The 20,970-nt window shown below is 45.0% G+C and overlaps 1 long non-coding RNA gene across 1 annotated transcript in view; it reads left to right on the top strand.

The window, feature by feature from the left end:
* The window catches only part of LOC113037166 (uncharacterized), a 34,078-nt gene extending 13,351 nt beyond the window's left edge, over window positions 1-20,727 (top strand). The window contains exons 3-4 of the long non-coding RNA XR_003274593.2: window positions 19,915-19,998; window positions 20,357-20,727. This is a non-coding gene — a long non-coding RNA (uncharacterized LOC113037166). The remainder of the gene's footprint in view (window positions 1-19,914; window positions 19,999-20,356) is intronic.
* Window positions 20,728-20,970: the final 243 nt, after the last annotated feature.

The raw sequence follows: 20,970 nt of genomic DNA, 5'->3' as shown, positions 1-20,970 counted from the left end.
TGAAATTATTCAGTGAGCCCTGGTGTCCTATAGACGAGGGGGGGCACTGTCATCCTGCAAGAGGCCACTCGTCTCCAGATCGTACATTAAGATGTGAAATGTTATTACAAGACTCATTAGATATAAAGAGAATTTAGTTTATTCCAAATGTGTTTTATTATTAGTTACTGTTTTTGTTTAGGCTACTCATTACTGCTTATTTTTAAAGGTAATTTTGGTTCCTAACTGCGGCTGTTTAGAGCGTCACACGATGAAGCCGCCATGACGTCACCCACTGGTTTGACTGTAAAACTGCGTGTTCATTGGACTTTATGTTTTATTCCATATGACCAGAAATAAGTGACTGAACTCATAAACTTATCAGAAAAGTGTTTACAAATCTCAGAGCCCAGAGACGTTTTTCAGTCCACGAGCCAAGAAGTCTTTTTGCAACCACCTGCCCTCTGGTGGCCATTCAAGCCTGCAGCTGTAAAGCACTTCCATGTTGGGTTCACCTTTCAGACCCAGAAGCTTGTTGATGCGTCTGTGGTCGGGGAGAAGAGGAAGTGAAGCTGAGTGCATGCGCTCCCGTTGCTGTTATTACATAAGATGCTCTCGTAGGAGAAACAACAGCCCAGCTTCACCCACACAGACCTGAGAGTACTAAAGCAGAAACAGGGTTATGATATTGTGAACATGTTTTCTATATTTATCAGTCGATAGGTTATTAATTAGCATGACCTAATCAGCATTTTCTATACTGCTCATTTTGTATTCCATACAGACTAAGTGTCCACAATCAGTGCGTTATAATTTAGTCATTTTGAAAAATGTCAATGGGATTTGTGATGAATGTGGTTCATTATGAACTGATTTCGTATGACTGTTTAATCATTATCAACCTTTTTAAATATAAAAGTTCAAAGTGAAGATCTGCTGAAGATTGCAGTATTGTGGGGAGGTGTGAGGAACGCGAGCCTGTACAGGTCTGTGCGTCCCTCCATGTCAGACCAACGCGAACTGTTCACGTCTGGATGACGGCCGCTTTCAGCGGTACCACCGTCTGTCCCTCACCCAGTTTGAGGAGCTGCTGTCCCGCGTTGGTCCAAGCGGCGCCCGCCTAGACACCAACTACAGGCGCTCAATCCCACCTGCAGAGCGCCTGTTCATCTGCCTGCAGTCACTAAAAGTGTTTAATACAGCAGTCCTTTATTTATACCTGTGCTAATATATGCTCATTTAAAGTCCCAGTGACTTCCCCACAAACCTCTGAAGAGCGTTCCTGCCTTTCTTTTTTTGGAGTGGAGCTTTCCTCCGAAATAAACTAACTTGTCTTTATCCTCTTAGGTAATTGGTCTTCACTATGTTCCTATATAGTAGTGTATTTTTTCTTTAGTATAGTATGAAATAAATTCTACATGTGTCAAGTTGTGTGCCAACATTTGCTGTGTAGTAGAACTGAGACATTACAAAGATTTATTTGAAATAAATTTTGACGTGGGGTTCAGATTTTTCCAGTTGGAGCGGTAGACGTGATATGTGCGAATGCACAAAATGCACCACATAAACTGGCGCGCGTATTTTTATTCGCACGTCAAACGCTACTTACTCGTGTGACTGATGCATTTTTGCGTTTTCGCGACACAAATTTTCGCGGGACCCCCAGTCGCGCTTCATCGCGCTCCTGCATTGACTTTACGTGTAAACTTGGTCGCGTCTGTCGCGCTCGGTGTGAACGCACCGTTAAGACTGAGCTGGGAGACGCAGCAAACCTTGACTTGATTAAAAACTGTTGCTTACATTTTTTTGAGCTGTTTGTGTGTCATTCTCTGATCAGCTTACTCACTGCTGTAGTTGTTTTCTGAGAGAGCGCATCCTGAATTTTAAAATATGGACTACAGTAGAAGACAGAAAAGTTATCTTGAAGTCAGCTGAACTTTGGCCGGATCTGCCTGCTCCCACCTGCCCTCCTCATCAACGCCTGTGTGGCAGACAGACGAGGGTTGCATATCCACGCTTCTCCCTCTTTGTCTCCTTCCTCTGATATTCTCTGCATGTTTCCATCGCGGCTTCGTGGCTGAACTGGTTTCTGCTTTTGGGGAGGAGGCTTTGTGTGCTGACTCCTGAGGGCTGTGTTTCTGTTTTTGTTGAAGTGTGTAAGTGTAGTTATTGTGCACTTGTATCCACACCCAGGCCTGTGTAATAACAATGACTGCTGGGAAGTAAAACTGTTGTCTGTAAATCAGATGCTCGTGATTCAAATTTAGTTTGGACTGTTTTACGTGGGCAGGAAGCTGCTTTCTACTGATCTGTGGTGTGTCTGACCAATTTTGTATATTTCCAAAAACAACAACTTTTCCAAAGGTTATCTGTGTGTACATAGGTGTGGAAAAGAAGCTTGGGTTCAAACAATCAGTAAAATGTATTTGAAACATCTGGACTTAAGTTCGCTACTCAGCTGCTCACAGGGACTAGATTCAAGGAGAGTGTTTGCATTTACCAGCAGTCGATAGTTACGGAAAAACAAAGCGCTTGCCGTCACGCTGCGTTTCGTTCCACTCCTACATTCCTGCTCTCACAGTTTGGAAAGCCGAGTCTCCCTCCTTGCTTTGCTTTAGCCGCAAACATCCGTTATGTGGCTACAACCCTCAGTGCATAACATTGATTTTGGATATTAGCCCATAAACATTGTTTTTGTTTCTGATACATAAGTAAAAGTAGCAAAAGTACTCTTAAGTATATCATAAGCACCGTACTTCAAACACACAGGACAAAACCCCCAATTAATTCCTAAAAGTGCTCATCTTAGACTCTGATTTTTAAATAAACATATACAGAATATAGCATGCCTCTAAAGGTGCCTCAACCCCACATGCAAACTGCACTCTGACGGCCAGTGTTGCACGCACACACAGCGTGAAGAAAAACACACACACTCAAAGGCTGCAGAAACATGTCACTCAAACAATCCAGGATTGAAACGTACAGCAAAACTCTGCAACCACAAAAACATGGTAGAAGTACAACTTCCAGGAGCTTTGACTGGTGCATGTTTGTCTCCATGACCACTGAGATGAAGGTTGATTTTGCACTTTTCACATTAGTGTAGCAGATTTCAGTTTATAATGAAACAAGTTATTTTTCTAAATGCACTTAATCATCTCTGGTTTTCTTCCACAGCGTATGTTGTGTCCTGTTCTTCTCCCCTCCCCCCGCAGCAGATGGCCCCGCCCCTCCCTGAGCCTGGCTCTGAGGTTTCTTCCTGTTAAAAGGGAGTTTTGATTGTTGGGTTTTCTCTGTATTGCTGCAGTGTTAACCTCACAAACTAAACTGTTTTGGTGCTAAATGAATGAAACTGAGCTGAATTAAAAGTTATCTTACGCACTGTAAAAGCTGATACCTGATGAGAGGTGAGGACTCCCCTGTGGCCAAACTAAAGCTCCTTTGTGTCTCTTCGTTGTCATTTGATCAACTTTCTAATGTAGCAGAGTGAGCCGGAGATTAAAGCACACACTGTGTGGGGGTTTCATTTAAAACGAGCAACATTTCATAAACCGATTAAAGCGCAGAAGTGGAATTTAACACGATCCACATCATCAACATGAAGCACTGAGGAGTAATGGGATTTATTGAATTTCTGACAAAACAAAGCAGGGGAGCTCAGAAACATCAAGGTAAGAGTGCAAATCTCTGAGCAACACCAGCGTTATAATGCAGGTGCTACGCATTTTTATGTAGCTCCAGTCTTCTTTGCGGTGGCAGTCTAAAGCAGGAGAAAGGACCGGTCGTGGTCGTGATTGGAAACTTTTGAGAGCTTCGTTTCTGTCCCTCTCAGGCTCCGTCTGATCAATGAAGCGCATAAAAACTCATTAAATGTTTAATTGAAAGAGATTAAAGCGCGATATTAGCTCGAAAATCTGACTTCGATCTCACAGATACCAACAAATACCTGTTAACATCTTCCCCCGACACCTGAGGCCACTGAGCTCACCAGGCTGGGAAAGCAGGAAATTCAGCCCTCGTCAGCTCTTGTCAGGTTTCAGTCTAAAAATGTCAAGCACAGCCTCGGAACATTTCGGAGTGTTTCTGGAGGAGTTTGGGGGGTTTCTGTGCCGTCCTGCTGGAAGCCATAAGCAGGGAGACGCGTTCCTCTTCTCTCGACTGCGCTGCTTCGTATTGGGAGGAGGGATGGAAGCAATTACCAGCTGAGAGAGGGCCAAGCCTCTGCACATCAATCAGAATTACTCCACCGCCACTGTGTGCTCGTGTGTGATGGAGAGTGTGTGAAAGAGCAGCCCCCAGTGGTGACATGCCTCCTTGCCCTGCAGAACTTTTAGAAAACCATCACACCGGCAATCTGCTGAAGGCTCTTAAATTTCAATGGAGGCCTTTTTTCTTCTTCTTCCTCTAAATTAATTTTCCCCACCTAATTGCTATGTTCATTACCAGGGTACAATAATGTCAAAAAACCACTGTCCTGATTTAATTTCCATGGCTGAATGTGAAATGAGTCGGAAAAAGAGGCAAAGCGCTGCGTGTGCTGCTTGTCATTTAGTTCATGTTGAAATGCAAACCAGAGGCAATTTAGGTTAATGTGAAATGAGGAGGAGAAGAAGAGAGCGAGCGATAGAGAGAGGTTACAAAAAGCAGGGGTAATTTGGTGTGGCAAATTGATGAGTCATCTTTTGTTCAGAGCGTTTGACTGACAAAAGAGCCGCGGAGCGTTAGAGGAGGCAGAAATGGTCTCGGCGTGAAATGTTCATCGTGTCACTCTGCTTTTCATATCGTAACCCCCCCCCCCTCAGGCCGCCCTCAGTCGCGTAGTCCTCCCGTGTTTAGGCTAATTACACTTCCACTAAGCCTGAGTGTGTCAACTGTGACATTTCCACTGTTGGTGTAGCAACATTAGCACTGCTCTATTATGTCTGCATTAGGGACATCACACATTATCCAAACTCTCCTCTGGCTGCTTTTAACAAAGAGGAAAGGGGGAAATATGTCTGAATGCTTTCACAGTTTTGTATCTCCTCTGAATTCTGCATTGGCACTTTGTTTAATGTCCCTAAAATTGCAATGCCGAAAGGTGAGTGGGAACAATCATCCTTCCCTGATTAGTTCTCTGCTCTTGGAGCGTGGTTACCCAGGCCCCGTCACCTCATGCATACTAAACCCATGAAAAGCACAACAGCCAAATGTGTATGCTTTGTGTCTCTATGGAAGAATGAGTTAAAATAAAAAGCCTGTTTGTTGTGCGTTGTGTCTATGGAGGGTTGGAGCGAGGCAGGGGTGTGTGTGTGCATCATATTCAGGGTGTACTTCAAGGCCAAACTGGAACGAGATGAAAGGGAGAGACGGGCGCTCTGTCCTGTGACGAATGATTGTTAGATATAACTCAGCCCTGGAGGTAAACAAACGAGGCTGATTTTCCATGGCCTAAAAGGATTTAGGGTCTGGATGTGTTATCCATGATGAGAGACAGCAAAGTGTCACAACATCAAGGCCAGCGCTCTATGAACCGCGCTGGAACATGGGCGTTTGTGTAATGCTGGGTGTGATTGTACATTATTATGTAATTAAGTGATGCTGAAAGCTGACATGATGCTGCAAAATATTTCGAGGACATTCTTCCCACCAGGCTCCTTATCTGTAACGGCGACGCCCCGTAGAGAGGAGCGTGCCGCTCTTAAAGGGAATTAGACGAGCTGATGTGATTGGCCACCACAGGCACAAGCCCACGCTGCTCCCGGCGATAATTTATTCCTCCTTATTCAACTCCATTTACAACCAAATGCACTCGACAGGAGTGACACACAACGTTCAACAGCTACGGTGAAGAAACGTGAAAAACAAACTGTATATAAAAGATGAACACAGCCGTCCGTGTCATTATTCGTCATCCCTGTGAGCGAGGATACCCGCATTGGTGCTCCTGGATCATCAAAACGAATGACGGCTCAGGTTCACCTTTACACGTGATCAGTCACATTGTTGTGAGTAACAGAGTACATGTGCCGGCGTTACGTTCTTGAAATACAAAATATGAGTAACTGTATTCTGTAACAGTTACTGTTTAAAAAGGCGATATTCACAATACAGTTACTTTGTTCTTTTCCTGTTTCATATGTTCGGCTCTGCCCTCTCTATTTTTGGTAATTCCACGCCAGTGGAAACCCAAACAAAACGCGCATTAAGAGGCTCTATTGCCCGTGTCTTAGTCTCGCGTCTCATAATGACGTGAGGAAATATTTTTTAAAATTATTCAAAATATGATTTAATATGAAGGCAATAGCAGAGTGTTACAGGCATCGCCCTAAAGCACGCAGCCTGATGGGCAGTGTAGTCCGTGCTGCAGGGAGAATGGACTGCCATACCCGTGATGTGTCTGTGAGCGAGGGAGGGAGAAAAAGGAAAAGTACGAGCTGTGACCGAGCAGAAACAGGAGCTGGAAGCATGTAAATATAATAATAACCACTGCAGCCAAACAGAGAGCCTGACGAGCCCAGTTGTAAGTAAGCTATTAAGACTCGACTGTACGCCGTGTTCGTGTTTTCCTCCGAAACAATAAGATAAGATAAGATAACCTTTATTAGTCCCACACGTGGGAAATTTGTTTTGTCACAGCAGGAAGTGGACAGTGCAAAAGTTATGACGCAAAAATTAGAATACAATAAGAATAAATACAGTACACAGCTGTACAGAATAGAATAAAATAATATACTATATACAGTAGAATAAAATAGAATAAAAATATACAATAAGATAAAAATAGAATACGAATGCTATATACAACTGAGTAAAAATACAACGATGCCAGAAAAGATTATTGCACTTAGTGTTATTGCACATGTGTGGATGTGTGTGTTTGTTCAGTTAAAGTCTTTATTATGGAGTCTGACAGCAGTGGGGAGGAAAGACCTGCGAAATCTCTCCGTCCCACACCGTGGGTGCCGCAGTCTCCCACTGAAGGAGCTGCTCAGTGCTGTCACAGTCTGCTGCATGGGGTGGGAGACGTTGTCCAACAGGGATGACAGCTTAGCCGCCGTTCTCCTGTCACTCACCACCTCCACTGGGTCCAGAGGGCATCCTAGAACAGAGCTGGCCTTCCAATAAGCAGCCTTTCAACGCCTCTCTGTCTCTGCTAGCAAAGTTGACCCAGACAACAAAGCAAAGCTAGTTTTCAGCTACGAGCCGACACGAACCCGACGTATCAGCCAGAGGTCCCTTTACTACGGTTCAGAGCCACAGACCTGTTTTATATACGCGTGGAATAGTTTTCTACACGAGATCACTGCAAAAAGTGCAGCCTTACCTAATGTCCACCTACTGTTACTCATTTATATCAAGATTTAAACATCTAGTTGGTGTTGGTGTGGAGAGTAACCTTCAGTAATAGTAATAAATCACACAGCAGTAGGACATTCATGTGGTTGTAAAAAGCATGATAATATATTAAGTAATCCAAAGTATTCAGAATAGTTACTCTCATTGAGTAACGTAACAGAATACGTTACAAAATACATTTTTGGGGCATGTAATCTGTAATCTGTAGTGGGATTCATTTTAAAAGTAACCTTCCCAACACTGATTGTGAGATTATAGTTTTGTATCGTCATAGTTACACCACGTAGCAAACCCTAACCTGTTTATTCTAAGCATAGCTGTAGCCCTGTAACACTAAGCCCCGCCCCAACCCTGATGGCCTGAGTGGACCAGCACAGCTAGCTTGCTGAGAAATCCCTCTTCTGGTTAAAAACTACAGATGAGTCATCAAATCAGCCGCTGACAGCAACAATTAGCTATCCGGTTGTTAAGTGATGACGTGACGAATCCTACTTCCGGGCCTAAAGTAGTCTGCGTTTAATATGGCTTTTGTGTTGTTAACATGTTTAATATTTTGTATTTTCTTCTATTTGATCTCAAAAAGCTCCTAAAATAGTCAGTGATCACTGTTGACCTCCCTCGGCTTTTATTACCGCTAATCATTTATTTAAGCTCAGTTTTTAAAACCATAGGATGTAACTACAGCCCAGCCCATGCAGCAGTATATGAATGACTAACCTCGTATTGTGGATGGATTATCTCAGTTGTTCTCCTGGCTGAAGTTTGGTCCTTTTACAGCATCCTGCCATGCGATTACATTTGTTCCTGACCACCGAGAACACTCACGTTAACTTTTATCGAGTGGAAAAAAAGTTAGCTTGTTTATATTATGCTAACATAGCTGTGTCGCTAGCGGTCACGTAGCACATCATTATATACCAGCTAGCCCAACTTCAGTAACCCTACAAACGTCACTGCTGTTTAGTTTTCTGTCTTCATTTATGCTGGAAGTGATAACAGAGCTGTACGTTTTAATTTGTTTCCAAAACCCCGCAGTCAGGACATGCTATATTGTATTTAGATAGAAGCTAGCGAGCTAACTCCCTGCTAACTTCTAACTCCGTTAAATGTCATAAATTCCGTTTTCATGGATGCCTGGATGTTAAACTCAATTGTTACACCTGGTAGAGCAGAACGCTGATCATTTTATTAAAGATGAAAGACTTTAGACAGTTTTTCAACTCTCAGTAATGCCATAGTGATCGTTTGATATATGGACCTGCAGCGGAGTTTAGGCCCAGACACGGCTAGTGACGTCAGACTGAACAACCGGATAGACACACACGCTGTTTGCTTTTTGTAACCAGGCTCAAAAGATGTTAATTTCCTCCTAAAGTTGGGCATTTAAGCATTAGTGAGAGTGTGTTTGTAACCAGGCTCAAGAGGCCATCTGAGGAACATTTTTATTTTCCAGCCTCAGAGGTTGCTACTTGATGAAAACCGTGGGGGCAAGGACAAAGAGCCACTGCAGAATGAGTAGGGGTGCAACGATACACAAAATTCCCGGTTCGGTTCGGTTCGATACTTTGGTGTCACGGTTCGATATTTTTTCGATACTAAAAAAAAGGTTCATGCATTTTTAATTTGTCATTTATTAAAATTATAAATATATATTTTAACTCAAAAGTACAGTTTTTAAATTTAACCCTAACCCTTGTGCGTGATTTTTATTTTGACAGCGAATGCGCACCTGCGGACCACTTATGTGCAGCCCTGGTTATTTAGCTCGTCATATTGCAGCCACAGAAATTCTTTTGTCCATGAAACCATAAAGCTGCACTTTCTTTTTGCCTTATAGTCTGATTTGTCATAACTTCTCCGTTTTGTGGTAAGCTTTTCTTTGGCTGTCACTTCTTCACCCTGACCTGTCTTATTTGGCTCAGCAGAACTAAAATATATATCTGTCTGTGAAGGTCATCGTAGTCAAATATATATCCTGCTGCTTTTACACACTCACTCACATAAGCTCAGCGATTCTCTGCGCGATCAACCTCTCACATGTTTAAGCTGCGGGAGATTTCACTTGTCATGTTTGCATAGTAAGCTAACGATTAATAAGACGATGTCAGAAGAATTGGTGCACAAATTATCATCACTCACAGATCAGTGCTGTCGCTCTCTATACACAGTTTGCACGATTGCAAAGTGAAAGCAAAAAAACAAAATTCAAACGCGACTTCAATATGTCACATATTGACAGTGGCTCACAGATGCCAATGACATAATTACCCTGTTAGGATGCCTGGGTCGTCGACCCAGGGTTTTTGAGTTTATATTATTTATACTGTCTAGTTTTTGGTTTCTTTGAGTTCTATCTTATGGCTTAGGTCTCTGTCTTCTTTAGTTGCTCTGTCTCCCCTATCACCTGCATCCCCTTGTCTAGTTCGCGTCTATGTGTATCTTTAGTTCCTATATCCCCGTGTTCAGTCAGTGTTTGTGTCTGCCCTGTTCCAACGTCTCTGTTCCCTTTGTTATAGTGCCTGCCCGTGAGTCTGTTATGTTTCCTGTTTTACTTTGAAAGTCCATGTCTGATGTTAATGTGTCTGGTTTTGCTTCCCCCTTGTCTCGTTAGGCCTGATTTGCCCCAGCTGTGTTTCCCTCCTGTTACCCATTCCCTGATTGCTCCCTCTGTGTATTTAAGCCCTGTGTTTCTTGGTGTCTGTGTCGCGATCTACCGTTTATTTTGCTGTGTGTTCTGTCAATCCGCTGGTGTTAGTTTATTTTTGATCTTTTTCCAGTTATGTTATGTTTGAGTTGAGTTCAGCATTAAAGCTGTTTTCGTTTAAGTTCTGTCTCCGGAGTCTGCACTTTGGGTCCAATTACTGCCTGCACACAGCCTCACCTAACAGAAGATCGCGACCAGAACATGGACCCCGCAGACTCTTTTTCCTCGGAGTACAACACTGAGATGGAGCGGATGGTGAGCCTGCTTGACCGCATCGCCCAGTCCCCTGACTTGAGGACCATGGCAGTGGGGCTGAGTGCGGTGGAGGCCATCATTCGGTTTAATCCCCGGCTTAGCCAGTTTGCTAAGGACACTAAGTTGGACGACACCATTACTGCCTGGAGAGAGCAAGTCAAGGCTGGTGAGCTTGCTCTCTCTCTCTCTACATCTTCCCCACCGTTACTCCAGGACAACGCACACTCTCCTTCTGTTTCAACGCTGCCACGGACTTCCTCTCCCTCCCCACACCAGCTGGGTTCTCGTTCACCTGCCTTTTTCCTGGCAGCTATGTGGTCAGAGGATGAGGAGGTCGTCTCTTTTTCTCCACCGGTTCCTGTTTCCTCATCCCGAAGGAAACGGCGTTCTGGCCGCCGCCACAACAGAACTGTTGAGCAGTTTGACTCTGGACATTCTGACATCACACCCACTTCATCTGTTCTGCAAGCTGGTTCTGCTGGAGGGTCCGAGGGGCCTGTTCAGCCACCTGTCTCTGCTGAAAGCTCCGAGGGGCCCGTTCAGCCACCTGTTGTTCCTGCTGGGGGTTCTGGGGAACCGCTTCAGCCACCTGTCTCTGCTGGAGGGTCCGAGGAACCGCTTCAGCCACCTGTCTCCGCTGGAGGGTCCGAGGAATCGCTTCAGCCACCTGTCTCCGCTGGAGGGTCCGAGGAACCCGTTCAGCCACCTGTCTCCGCTGGAGGGTCCGAGAAACCGCTTCAGCCACCTGTCTCCGCTGGAGGGTCCGAGGAATCGCTTCAGCCACCTGTCTCCGCTGGAGGGTCCGAGGAATCGCTTCAGCCACCTGTCTCCGCTGGAGGGTCCGAGGAACCGCTTCAGCCACCGGTCTCCGCTGGAGGGTCCGAGGAACCGCTTCAGCCACCTGTCTCCGCTGGAGGGTCCGAGGAACCGCTTCAGCCACCTGTCTCCGCTGGAGGGTCCGAGGAACCGCTTCAGTCACCTGTCTCCGCTGGAGGGTCAGAGGAATCGCTTCAGCCGTCTCTTCCTGCTGGAGGGCCCGAGGAGCCCGTTCAGCCTCACGCCTCGTCAGCTGGAGGGCCCGAGGAGCCCGTTCAGCCTCACGCCTCGTCAGCTGGAGGGCCCGAGGAGCCCGTTCAGCCTCACGCCTCGTCAGCTGGAGGGCCCGAGGAGCCCGTTCAGCCTCACGCCTCGTCAGCTGGAGGGCCCGAGGAGCCCGTTCAGCCTCACGCCTCGTCAGCTGGAGGGCCCGAGGAGCCCGTTCAGCCTCACGCCTCGTCAGCTGGAGGGCCCGAGGAGCCCGTTCAGCCTCACGCCTCGTCAGCTGGAGGGCCCGAGGAGCCCGTTCAGCCTTCTGCCACGTCAGCTGGAGGGCCCGAGGAGCCCGTCCAGCCGCCATTAGCCTCTGCTTCTGCTACGCCTGGTCCAGCTTCGGCCTCAGCCTCTGCAGCTCCGCCTGGTCCGGCCTCTGCAGCTCCGCCTGGTCCGGCCCCTGACTCTACAGCTCCGCCTGGTCCGGCCCCTGACTCTACAGCTCCGCCTGGTCCGGCCTCCGAGGATTCAGTTTTGTCTGCCCCTGAGGTTTCCAATCTGTCTGTTCCTGCCCGTCCTGCTCGGCCTGCTCGTCCTGCTCGTCCTGTCCGGCTTGCACGTCCTGTCCGGCCTGCTCGGCCTGCACGTCCTGCTCGGCCTGCTCGTCTTGTCCGGCCTGCTCGTCCAGCCCGGCCTGCACGTCCTGCCCGGCCTGCACGTCCTGCCCGGCCTGCACGTCCTGACCGGCCTGCACGTCCTGTCCGGCCTGCACGTCTTGCACGATCTGTCCGGCCGATGACTGGACGTCGTTGCCGTCATGGACAGCCCTCGGAACTACGCCGCCGTCATGGTCGGCCCCCTGAACTACTCCTCCGCCAGTGCCTCCCGCCCGGCCGGCCTCCTGACCTGCTCGGTCGCCGTCGCTGCCTCCCGCCCGGCCGGCCTCCTGATCTGCTCCGTCGCCACCAGTGCCTTCTGCCTGGCCATCCTCCTGAACTGTTTTCTGGGCTCTTGGACCATCGGCCTCCGGGCCGCCCCCCTGAACTTTTTTGAGACTATTGCCTGGGCCTCTGCGCCTTTCGTGAGCTCTTTTGTTTGTTTGCTTTTGGACTTTGCCTGGGCCTTGGTGCTGTTGTTTTGGACTTTGTTTCTGTGTTTTGTTCTGTTGCTTTCCGGGCTCCAGTGTTTGCACTTTTTTTTGTTTTGTTGTTTCGAGCCCTCCATCCTGTTTCCCCCGCCGCCCACCCTGGTTGGGTTGTTTGTTTTTTTTGTTTTTGATGTTTTGGTTTGGGCTGTCTGGAAGCCAGCCCTTAAGGGGGGGGTACTGTTAGGATGCCTGGGTCGTCGACCCAGGGTTTTTGAGTTTATATTATTTATACTGTCTAGTTTTTGGTTTCTTTGAGTTCTATCTTATGGCTTAGGTCTCTGTCTTCTTTAGTTGCTCTGTCTCCCCTATCACCTGCATCCCCTTGTCTAGTTCGCGTCTATGTGTATCTTTAGTTCCTATATCCCCGTGTTCAGTCAGTGTTTGTGTCTGCCCTGTTCCAACGTCTCTGTTCCCTTTGTTATAGTGCCTGCCCGTGAGTCTGTTATGTTTCCTGTTTTACTTTGAAAGTCCATGTCTGATGTTAATGTGTCTGGTTTTGCTTCCCCCTTGTCTCGTTAGGCCTGATTTGCCCCAGCTGTGTTTCCCTCCTGTTACCCATTCCCTGATTGCTCCCTCTGTGTATTTAAGCCCTGTGTTTCTTGGTGTCTGTGTCGCGATCTACCGTTTATTTTGCTGTGTGTTCTGTCAATCCGCTGGTGTTAGTTTATTTTTGATCTTTTTCCAGTTATGTTATGTTTGAGTTGAGTTCAGCATTAAAGCTGTTTTCGTTTAAGTTCTGTCTCCGGAGTCTGCACTTTGGGTCCAATTACTGCCTGCACACAGCCTCACCTAACATACCCAGCTACATTTCCAAAAGAATGCAAAAGCATTGACATATATTTTTCCTTCCTACAATAGCCCGACGGGCAGGGCAGAGAGAGATTTTGGTAGCCCGACTGAAAAAAATCGCTAGCCCCGGGACGTTGGGCTAGCGATATTGCGAGCCCTGTATCTGATTGAGGAATCACTCATCTTTGAAAAAGAGAGTTTATTACAGAGAAATGTCTCTTTCCAAAATAAAAGCTATACTATCCGCTTCTTCTGGGCTATATTCTCAGCAGCATATTAAACAGCTGTCTAAATGACTCGGCTAAAGTTAGTAGCATGCTTGTTGTTTTTGTCTTTGCACTAGGATGATGTAAATGTGCAGTCATATTCGTTGTGTTCCCACTAGTGCTTTCAGGTTAATCTCGTTGAAATGACCTTAACGCCACAACACGGCAAATCTCCGTTAACGAGCTACCGCCGATCGCCCCGTGCGTGGGGCTAGACGGCCAACACGTTAACGAGCTAACTACGCTAACACACTAGTTCCCACCAATGTAATTGAGCATTGCATGGCACATCCAACATACTGTTTTACTTTAGTCCATGACTCGCTTACCTTCAGGGTCATACGTCACATGAAAACCAAAATAGTTCCAAACGCCAGATCTGAATGAGGGTGGGGGAGGTTCATGTTGTAAGGAGAGCTTAACTTCTGTCTCGCTAGCTTGCCCTGCACTCTTCCTTCTGACGATGCTGTCTGTGTTGAGCGCTCAGTGAATCTGTGTTCGACTACTCCGCCTAGGCTGCACTGTCGACCCTAGGCGGAGTAGTCGAACGCAGATTCACTGAGCGCTCAACACAGACAGCATCGTCAGAAGGAAAATTGATAAAATAAATTACAAATGTTGTATTGTTCGATACATATGCGTACCGAACCGAAAGCACTGTATCGAACGGTTCAATATCGATACGAATATCGTTGCACCCCTAAGAATGAGTATGATTTTTTTATTTGTAGGGAAACAGCATAAATAAGAGCTGCTGGCCATGATTCATTTCCTTCATTTAATAAAATTCAGCACGGCTCCTTTATTATTAGCTACTCCCCTTATGCTTTTAGCTATTGATAAAAATGTAATCAGAGATAAGGGGAGACCGAGAATAACATCACTAATCCAAAGAGGAGTGGGTGCAGGAGTTGAAGCTTTAACTCTGTCCTTTCTACAGAGAAATAAGCTCTTAGAACTCACCGGGTCCTCTGCAGCAACCACTCTGATAAAGTGCATTTTATCAAAGTAGCACCGGTCCTTCGGTGCAGGCCTCAGGTGTACAAACAAATATGAACACTGTTCAGGTTACATGTGCAAAATTATGATGCTAATGTTTCACATTTCTCATAGGAGTATTATCCATATGCTGCACTATTTCATTTCAATATTGGGCAATTACAAATCTTTTCAATGTAAAATAGTAAGTGATCAGCAGCCAAGCACACATCACTACCCCCAGTGTCTATCTTGGATCACTATGTAATGTTGCCGTAGTTCCCCAATGGCAAAAATGAATAAAACAATTACCAGGATCTCTGAGTGGGCTGGGCAGCGTCTTCACTGCCTTAAAGACTTTTATGACCTTTTTTTAAAAAAGAAAATAAAACAGGATCCATTTTAAATGATGATGATTTAAAATGAGGACTCAGCATGGTGTCCTCTAGTGATTGCCAAGGACAATATTCATGGTTTTGGCACCAAGGAGTGGACATACAATAACTCTGCTGCAGCCCCTGGAGTCCCAGGGCCCCGGGGCAGTGGCCTGGTTTGTCCGATTGCTTTATCCAGGAAGGGTTCCTGTCCAATCACCTTTCAGCTTCGCTCTTGTTTACGAGAACCCTCGACAGGTGTGGGGTGTTGGGTATGTCCCATACCAACACATTCCATGAAAACAAGCCTGCCAATGGCAAATCTAGAGAAATTGCTAAATTAAAAAAAACAGTAATATGTGTGAAGTGAAGACGTCTTTGAAGAGTGATGCTTTGCTCTAAAATGCTTGATAATTACCATAAAATTGCAGAGCTGCATCACTTTTGGCAGATGCCCCGTTTTACCTGAACAGCAGGAACCGTGTAATAAAACAGCAGAGAACACTGGATCCACACGCTTGCTGCGTGTCTCGAACCGCTGAGAAGAAACTGCATAAAGTATTTAAGATGACATGTTTTAAATGAGACTATTAGTTAGGCTACGGATTCCATGTGAAATGCAAATGGGATATAAAACTGAAGGTGAGTTACTAATTCATTGGTGAGAAGCACCTTGGCAGTAATGTAATTCTTTCTGACGTGCTAATAACTCTTTTCACTGGGAAATCATGTTCCATGAAGGCAACACCTTTTCAACGAGCCTTCCAAATCCTGTCCCCCACATTTCATACTCCCTGTTGAGCGCCGCTGCAGTCGTGATGACATTAGCATGTTTTCGTTGTCTTAACTAGCTGGGGTCTTTTTTAACACTTCCTATTTGGCACCTTTGCCCAGAATCACATTTCTGCCTTTGTCTGGCAGCTTTTCTGTTTTGATACCTCTGAGTGTTACATCCATCCATCAAAATTCATTTTCCCACAGTAAAAGTATCCAATCAGTGAAAATCGGCCTGTGATCATCTTATGCAATCATCTTTTTCTTTATGTGTCTAATTTTATATTTCTAACTTCTTCTTTTTAAAAACTTCTAAAAGACATGCTTTCGTAAATGATGCATATTTAAATATTTCCTGGTACTGAGACACCTTGTCACAAATCTCTGATCACAGATATGTCCTGCTTTTTGCTGAGTGTCCTGTGTCTGTGGGAGAAAAGGAATATTTGGCCGACTCACAGAAGAGGAAATGGCGTGCGTCAGCTTGACAGGTTGTTCTCACATACATGCGTCTGACGCTGGACAGGGAAATGTCCCGTGTTGGTCTCATTCTCGCAGCTCCTGTAAATGATGCTCGCTCCTCAGAGACAGCAGAGTTTAAAATAGTATCACCACAGGCAGAGGCTGCTTTAAGATTCGTTTGAAGAGTGACTGGTGGCTGTAAGTTATAATGAAGCAAAGAAAAAGACCACCACGGAGACCACCGAGAAGGAAGGTTAATTCCCAGGATGCTGCTTTGCAGTAGTTGTGATGCTCGCGGGCTCGTGTTGACAACATTCAAAACTTTTAAAAGAGACTGATTTAGCTTTTATATTTACCCCTGTGACACGGATGGATTCACAACAGACATTTGAAGTGTTGCAGCTGATGCATCCGGATCCATTTTTCCTCTCTGTTTGTATGTATAATGGATTTAACACGGCACCAGTTTGTAGGAATCCCAGTTTTGTTTCGTGCGTTGACTTTCGATTGGTGGAGTCGTGGAATTGCAACGCAGACACGTAACAGACACATCCAAACTCATAATGCCATTATGTGAAAGTAGTAACTAGGGGTGCAACAATATTCGTATCGATATTGAACCGTTCGATACAGTGCTTTCGGTTCGGTACGCATATGTATCGAACAATACAACATTTGTAATTTATTTTATCAACTTTCCTTCTGACGATGCTGTCTGTGTTGAGCGCTCAGTGAATCTGTGTTCGACTACTCCGCCTAGGCTGCACTGTCGAGCGCAGATTCACTGAGCGCTCAACACAGACAGCATAGTCAGAAGGAAGAGCGCAGGGCAAGCTAGCGAGACAGAAGTTAAGCTCTACTTGCAACATGGACCTCCCCCACCCTCATTCAGATCTGGCGTTTGGAATTATTTTGGTTTTCATGTGACGTATGACCCTGAAGGTAAGCGAGTCATGGACTAAAGTAAAACAGTATGTTGGATGTGCCATGCAATGCTCAATTACATGGGTGGGAACTAGTGTGTTAGCGCAGTTAGCTCGTTAACGTGTTGGCCGTCTAGCCCCACGCACGGAGCGATCGGCGGTAGCTCGTTAACGGAGATTTGCCGTGTTGTGGCGTTAAGGTCATTTCAACGAGATTAACCTGAAAGCACTAGTGGAACACAACGAATATGACTGCACATTTACATCATCCTAGTGCAAAGACAAGTGGAAGCAGAAAAAAAACAACAAGCATGCTACTAACTTTAGCCGAGTCATTTAGACAGCTGTTAGCACATGATTCTCCTTATGCTGCTGAGAATATAGCCCAGAAGAAGCGGATAGTATAGCTTTTATTTTGGAAAGAGCCATTTCTCTGTAATAAACTCTTTTCCAAAGATGAGTGATTCCTCAATCAGATACAGGGCTCGCAATATCGCTAGCCCGACGTCCTGGAGCTAGCGATTTTTTCAGTCGGGCTACCAAAATCTATCTCTGCCCTGCCCGTCGGGCTATTGTAGGAAAAATATATGTCAATGCTTTTGCATTCTTTCAGAAATGTAGCTGGGTAATTATGTCATTGGCATCGGTGAGCCACTGTCAATATGTGACATATTGAAGTCACGTTTGAATTTGCGCTTGTTTTTTTGCTTTCACTTTGCAATCACGTGAACTGTGTATAGAGAGCGACAGCACTGATCTGTGAGTGATGATAATTTGTGCACCAATTCCTCTGACATCGTCTTATTAATCGTTAGCTTACTATGCAAACATGACAAGTGAAATCTCCCGCAGCTTAAACATGTGAGAGGTTGATCGCGCAGAGAATCGCTGAGCTTATGTGAGTGAGTGTGTAAAAGCAGCAGGATATATATTTGACTACCATGACCTGGATGACTGAGAACCTTCACAGACAGATATATATTTTAGTTCTGCTGAGCCAAATAAGACAGGTCAGGGTGAAGAAGTGACAGCCAAAGAAAAGCTTACCACAAAACGGAGAAGTTATGACAAATCAGACTATAAGGCAAAAAGAAAGTGCAGCTTTATGGTTTCATGGACAAAAGAATTTCTGTGGCTGCAATATGACGAGCTAAATAACCAGGGCTGCACATAAGTGGTCCGCAGGTGCGCATTCGCTGTCAAAATAAAAAACACGCACAAGGGTTAGGGTTAAATTTAAAAACTGTACTTTTGAGTTAAAATATATATTTATAATTTTAATAAATGACAAATTAAAAAGGCATGAACATTTTTTTGTATCGAAAAAATATCGAACCGTGACACCAAAGTATCGAACCGAACCGTGAATTTTGTGTATCGTTGCACCCCTAGTAGTAACGTACACGGTTCGTGGCATTCGTAATCATCGTAGTCGTGATCTGTTCGTAAAATTAACCAGTTACTCAAATCCAACCAGTGGGGAAAAGAAAAGCGAAACCTGTAACTTCTAACACACGGCGAGCAGTTTTATGGTGATGACATTTTCCTCCTATTTACAAAATGAGTGATGTCGTTCGAGGCTTCGTGATTGTAATACAGCCTTCTCCTTTTGGTAAATGTCACCGTCTTTCAAGTTTCATGCCCCCTGGTTCTAACACCTTACTGTCAAGAGTGATGTCTTCAAGCTGAAGCTAAGATAACCTTGGTTATTATCTTTGCAGGCATCACTTCATACCAGAAGGGGTAAACTGTGTAAATGGGTTTAACACCCACAAGCACTGCGATCTTGCAGATGGTGAGACCCTAAGATTGTGTTGTAGTGCAGTGTGAGGGGGAACGTTACATTAAAGAGTAAAATGAAAGAGAATGACTCGTGTTGTGAGCTCCAGTCCATTTTTCTGTGTGCTGGCTGTGATCAGCTGGATTCAACAAGGTGAAACAAATTTTCTGTGAGATTTATGCACGACAGAAGCTGTAGAGCCAGAGTGAGTGTCAGCATCTTTACCATAAATACAAATTCAACTCTTGATGTAATCTAGTAACCGACTTATTATAGTTTGTGTTTTCAGTTTTTAGTTCACAGCCTTGATTTTCTTCTTTCTATTTGAGTTTTTATTGCTTGAAAATGTTTTTGTTTTAATCCCGTTTCTGTTTGTTTCTCTGTTTAAGTCTAATTAGTTTAATTATTATTACTGCATGCAGGCCGATGTCAGAGGCAACAATTTCAGTACAGGTGTTACAATAAAAACAACTTGTTAGAGCAGCTGAGTCTAAATGAAAATGTCCTTCAACGCCTTTTACCAGACTAATAGATACTAAACTAAGAATATTTTTCCTCTTTAATTTAATTTTAGTTTTCCAAGTTTACAAAATCATTTCAGTTTCTTTTGCAAGACTTTTCCCAAAAACATCATGAGGATCTCTCCAACCCCGGGCCCGGTCCCTGAATCGTTTGCTACCGGGTGGCGAGAGTTCAGGCTCTGGTTTGAAATTCGTGGTTTTCAGGGTTTTTAGCATTTTTTTTATCGTTAACTCGGCTTCCTCAGGTCTTTTCCTGTGTGTTATGAATTAATCTTCTTTTTTTTTTGGTTCTGGTTTTATTTATCCGCGACACCTTAAAGGCCGGTCCATGAAAATATTGTCGGACAAAAACCGGTCCGCTGCTCTACAGTGAATTAGGACGTTACATGCAAGATATAAGTTTGCAGCATAAAGACTTTCACTTGTTGAGCAGTGCCGGTCTTTGAACACGAGCTCCTCCGCTCATTCTCAGTGTTGCACTCGAATGTTTCCTGGGTGATGCAACATTTCACTCACAAACACATTTAGTGACAAACTGCAGGAAACAGTTTGTGTGTTGGGTGATATGTTAATGTTCACTCCTCTGTTGCAGCGTGATACCTCAATAACCTGACCTTTACGTCTGCACCGTGCATGCATCACAGGGACGAGGAGGAAAGTAAGCAGGCTGTGGCATGTGAGTACTTTCTTATAACTGAGCAACCATCTGTCACACGACAGTAACATTAACCTGCCTATCAGATGTAATTACTCATTAACTGAAAGTTCCAGAACGCTTTAACTCCTAATCAGCAAGTGTAGTTTCTGAGTCTACTGAAGAAGTGGTGGAGGAGGAAGAAGCAGAAAGACAATCATGCCAAAACATTTCTAATATCAAAAAGTGCCACTCTGAGAACGACCAGCTTCATCATACAGAGTGAAGGAGACTCACACTTTTGTGTTGGGGCTTCTTCACAGCGCTGAAGCTGATTTCTTAACCTTCAACCACAACAAACAGCTTCTTCTTATACGCGTTTCTCTTGTGGTTTAACCAGATCTCTGACAGCAGTTGTTGTTGATATGAGATGCAAGTTGTCCTGTTGTAAAGCCTTAATGGACCAATCAGCATGCATCAGCAGAAGGTTAGTGGACACACTCACCAGACACATTAGGTATATCTTTCCAACTGCTCATTGAAACAAATATTAAATTAGCCAATCACATGGCAGCAACTCAATGCATTGTCACATATAGACATCAAGAAGATCTCCTGAAGTTCAAAGGGTGCAAAGAAAGTTGTGTAGTTGTCAGTGCCAGAGATGCTGGTCTGAGTATTTCAGAAAGTGCTGCTCTGCTGTTTCTGTGCAATGGGCTGTAGAGTTCTTGAATGTACCAGCTGAGCATTGTTTAAATACCACAGCCTACCTGAGCTTTGCTGGCGACCGCGTCCATCCCTTTGTGACCACAGTGTGCCCATCTTCTGACGGATGCTTCCAACAGGAGAATGATCCATGTCATAAAGCTCAAATAACTTTGAACAGGACAGTGAGGCCTGCACAGACACCAGGTCACAATCTGTGCTGGAACAGCAACAGTCTAATCATGGATGTGCAGCTGACAAATTAGCAGCAACTGTGTGATGCTTCATGTGCTTCCATATGTCAGGACT

Source organism: Astatotilapia calliptera, chromosome 15 (assembly GCF_964374335.1).
Source record: "Astatotilapia calliptera chromosome 15, fAstCal68.1, whole genome shotgun sequence".
Classification (NCBI taxonomy): Eukaryota; Metazoa; Chordata; class Actinopteri; order Cichliformes; family Cichlidae; genus Astatotilapia; species Astatotilapia calliptera.
This window is presented reverse-complemented; position numbering and strand designations above follow the sequence as displayed.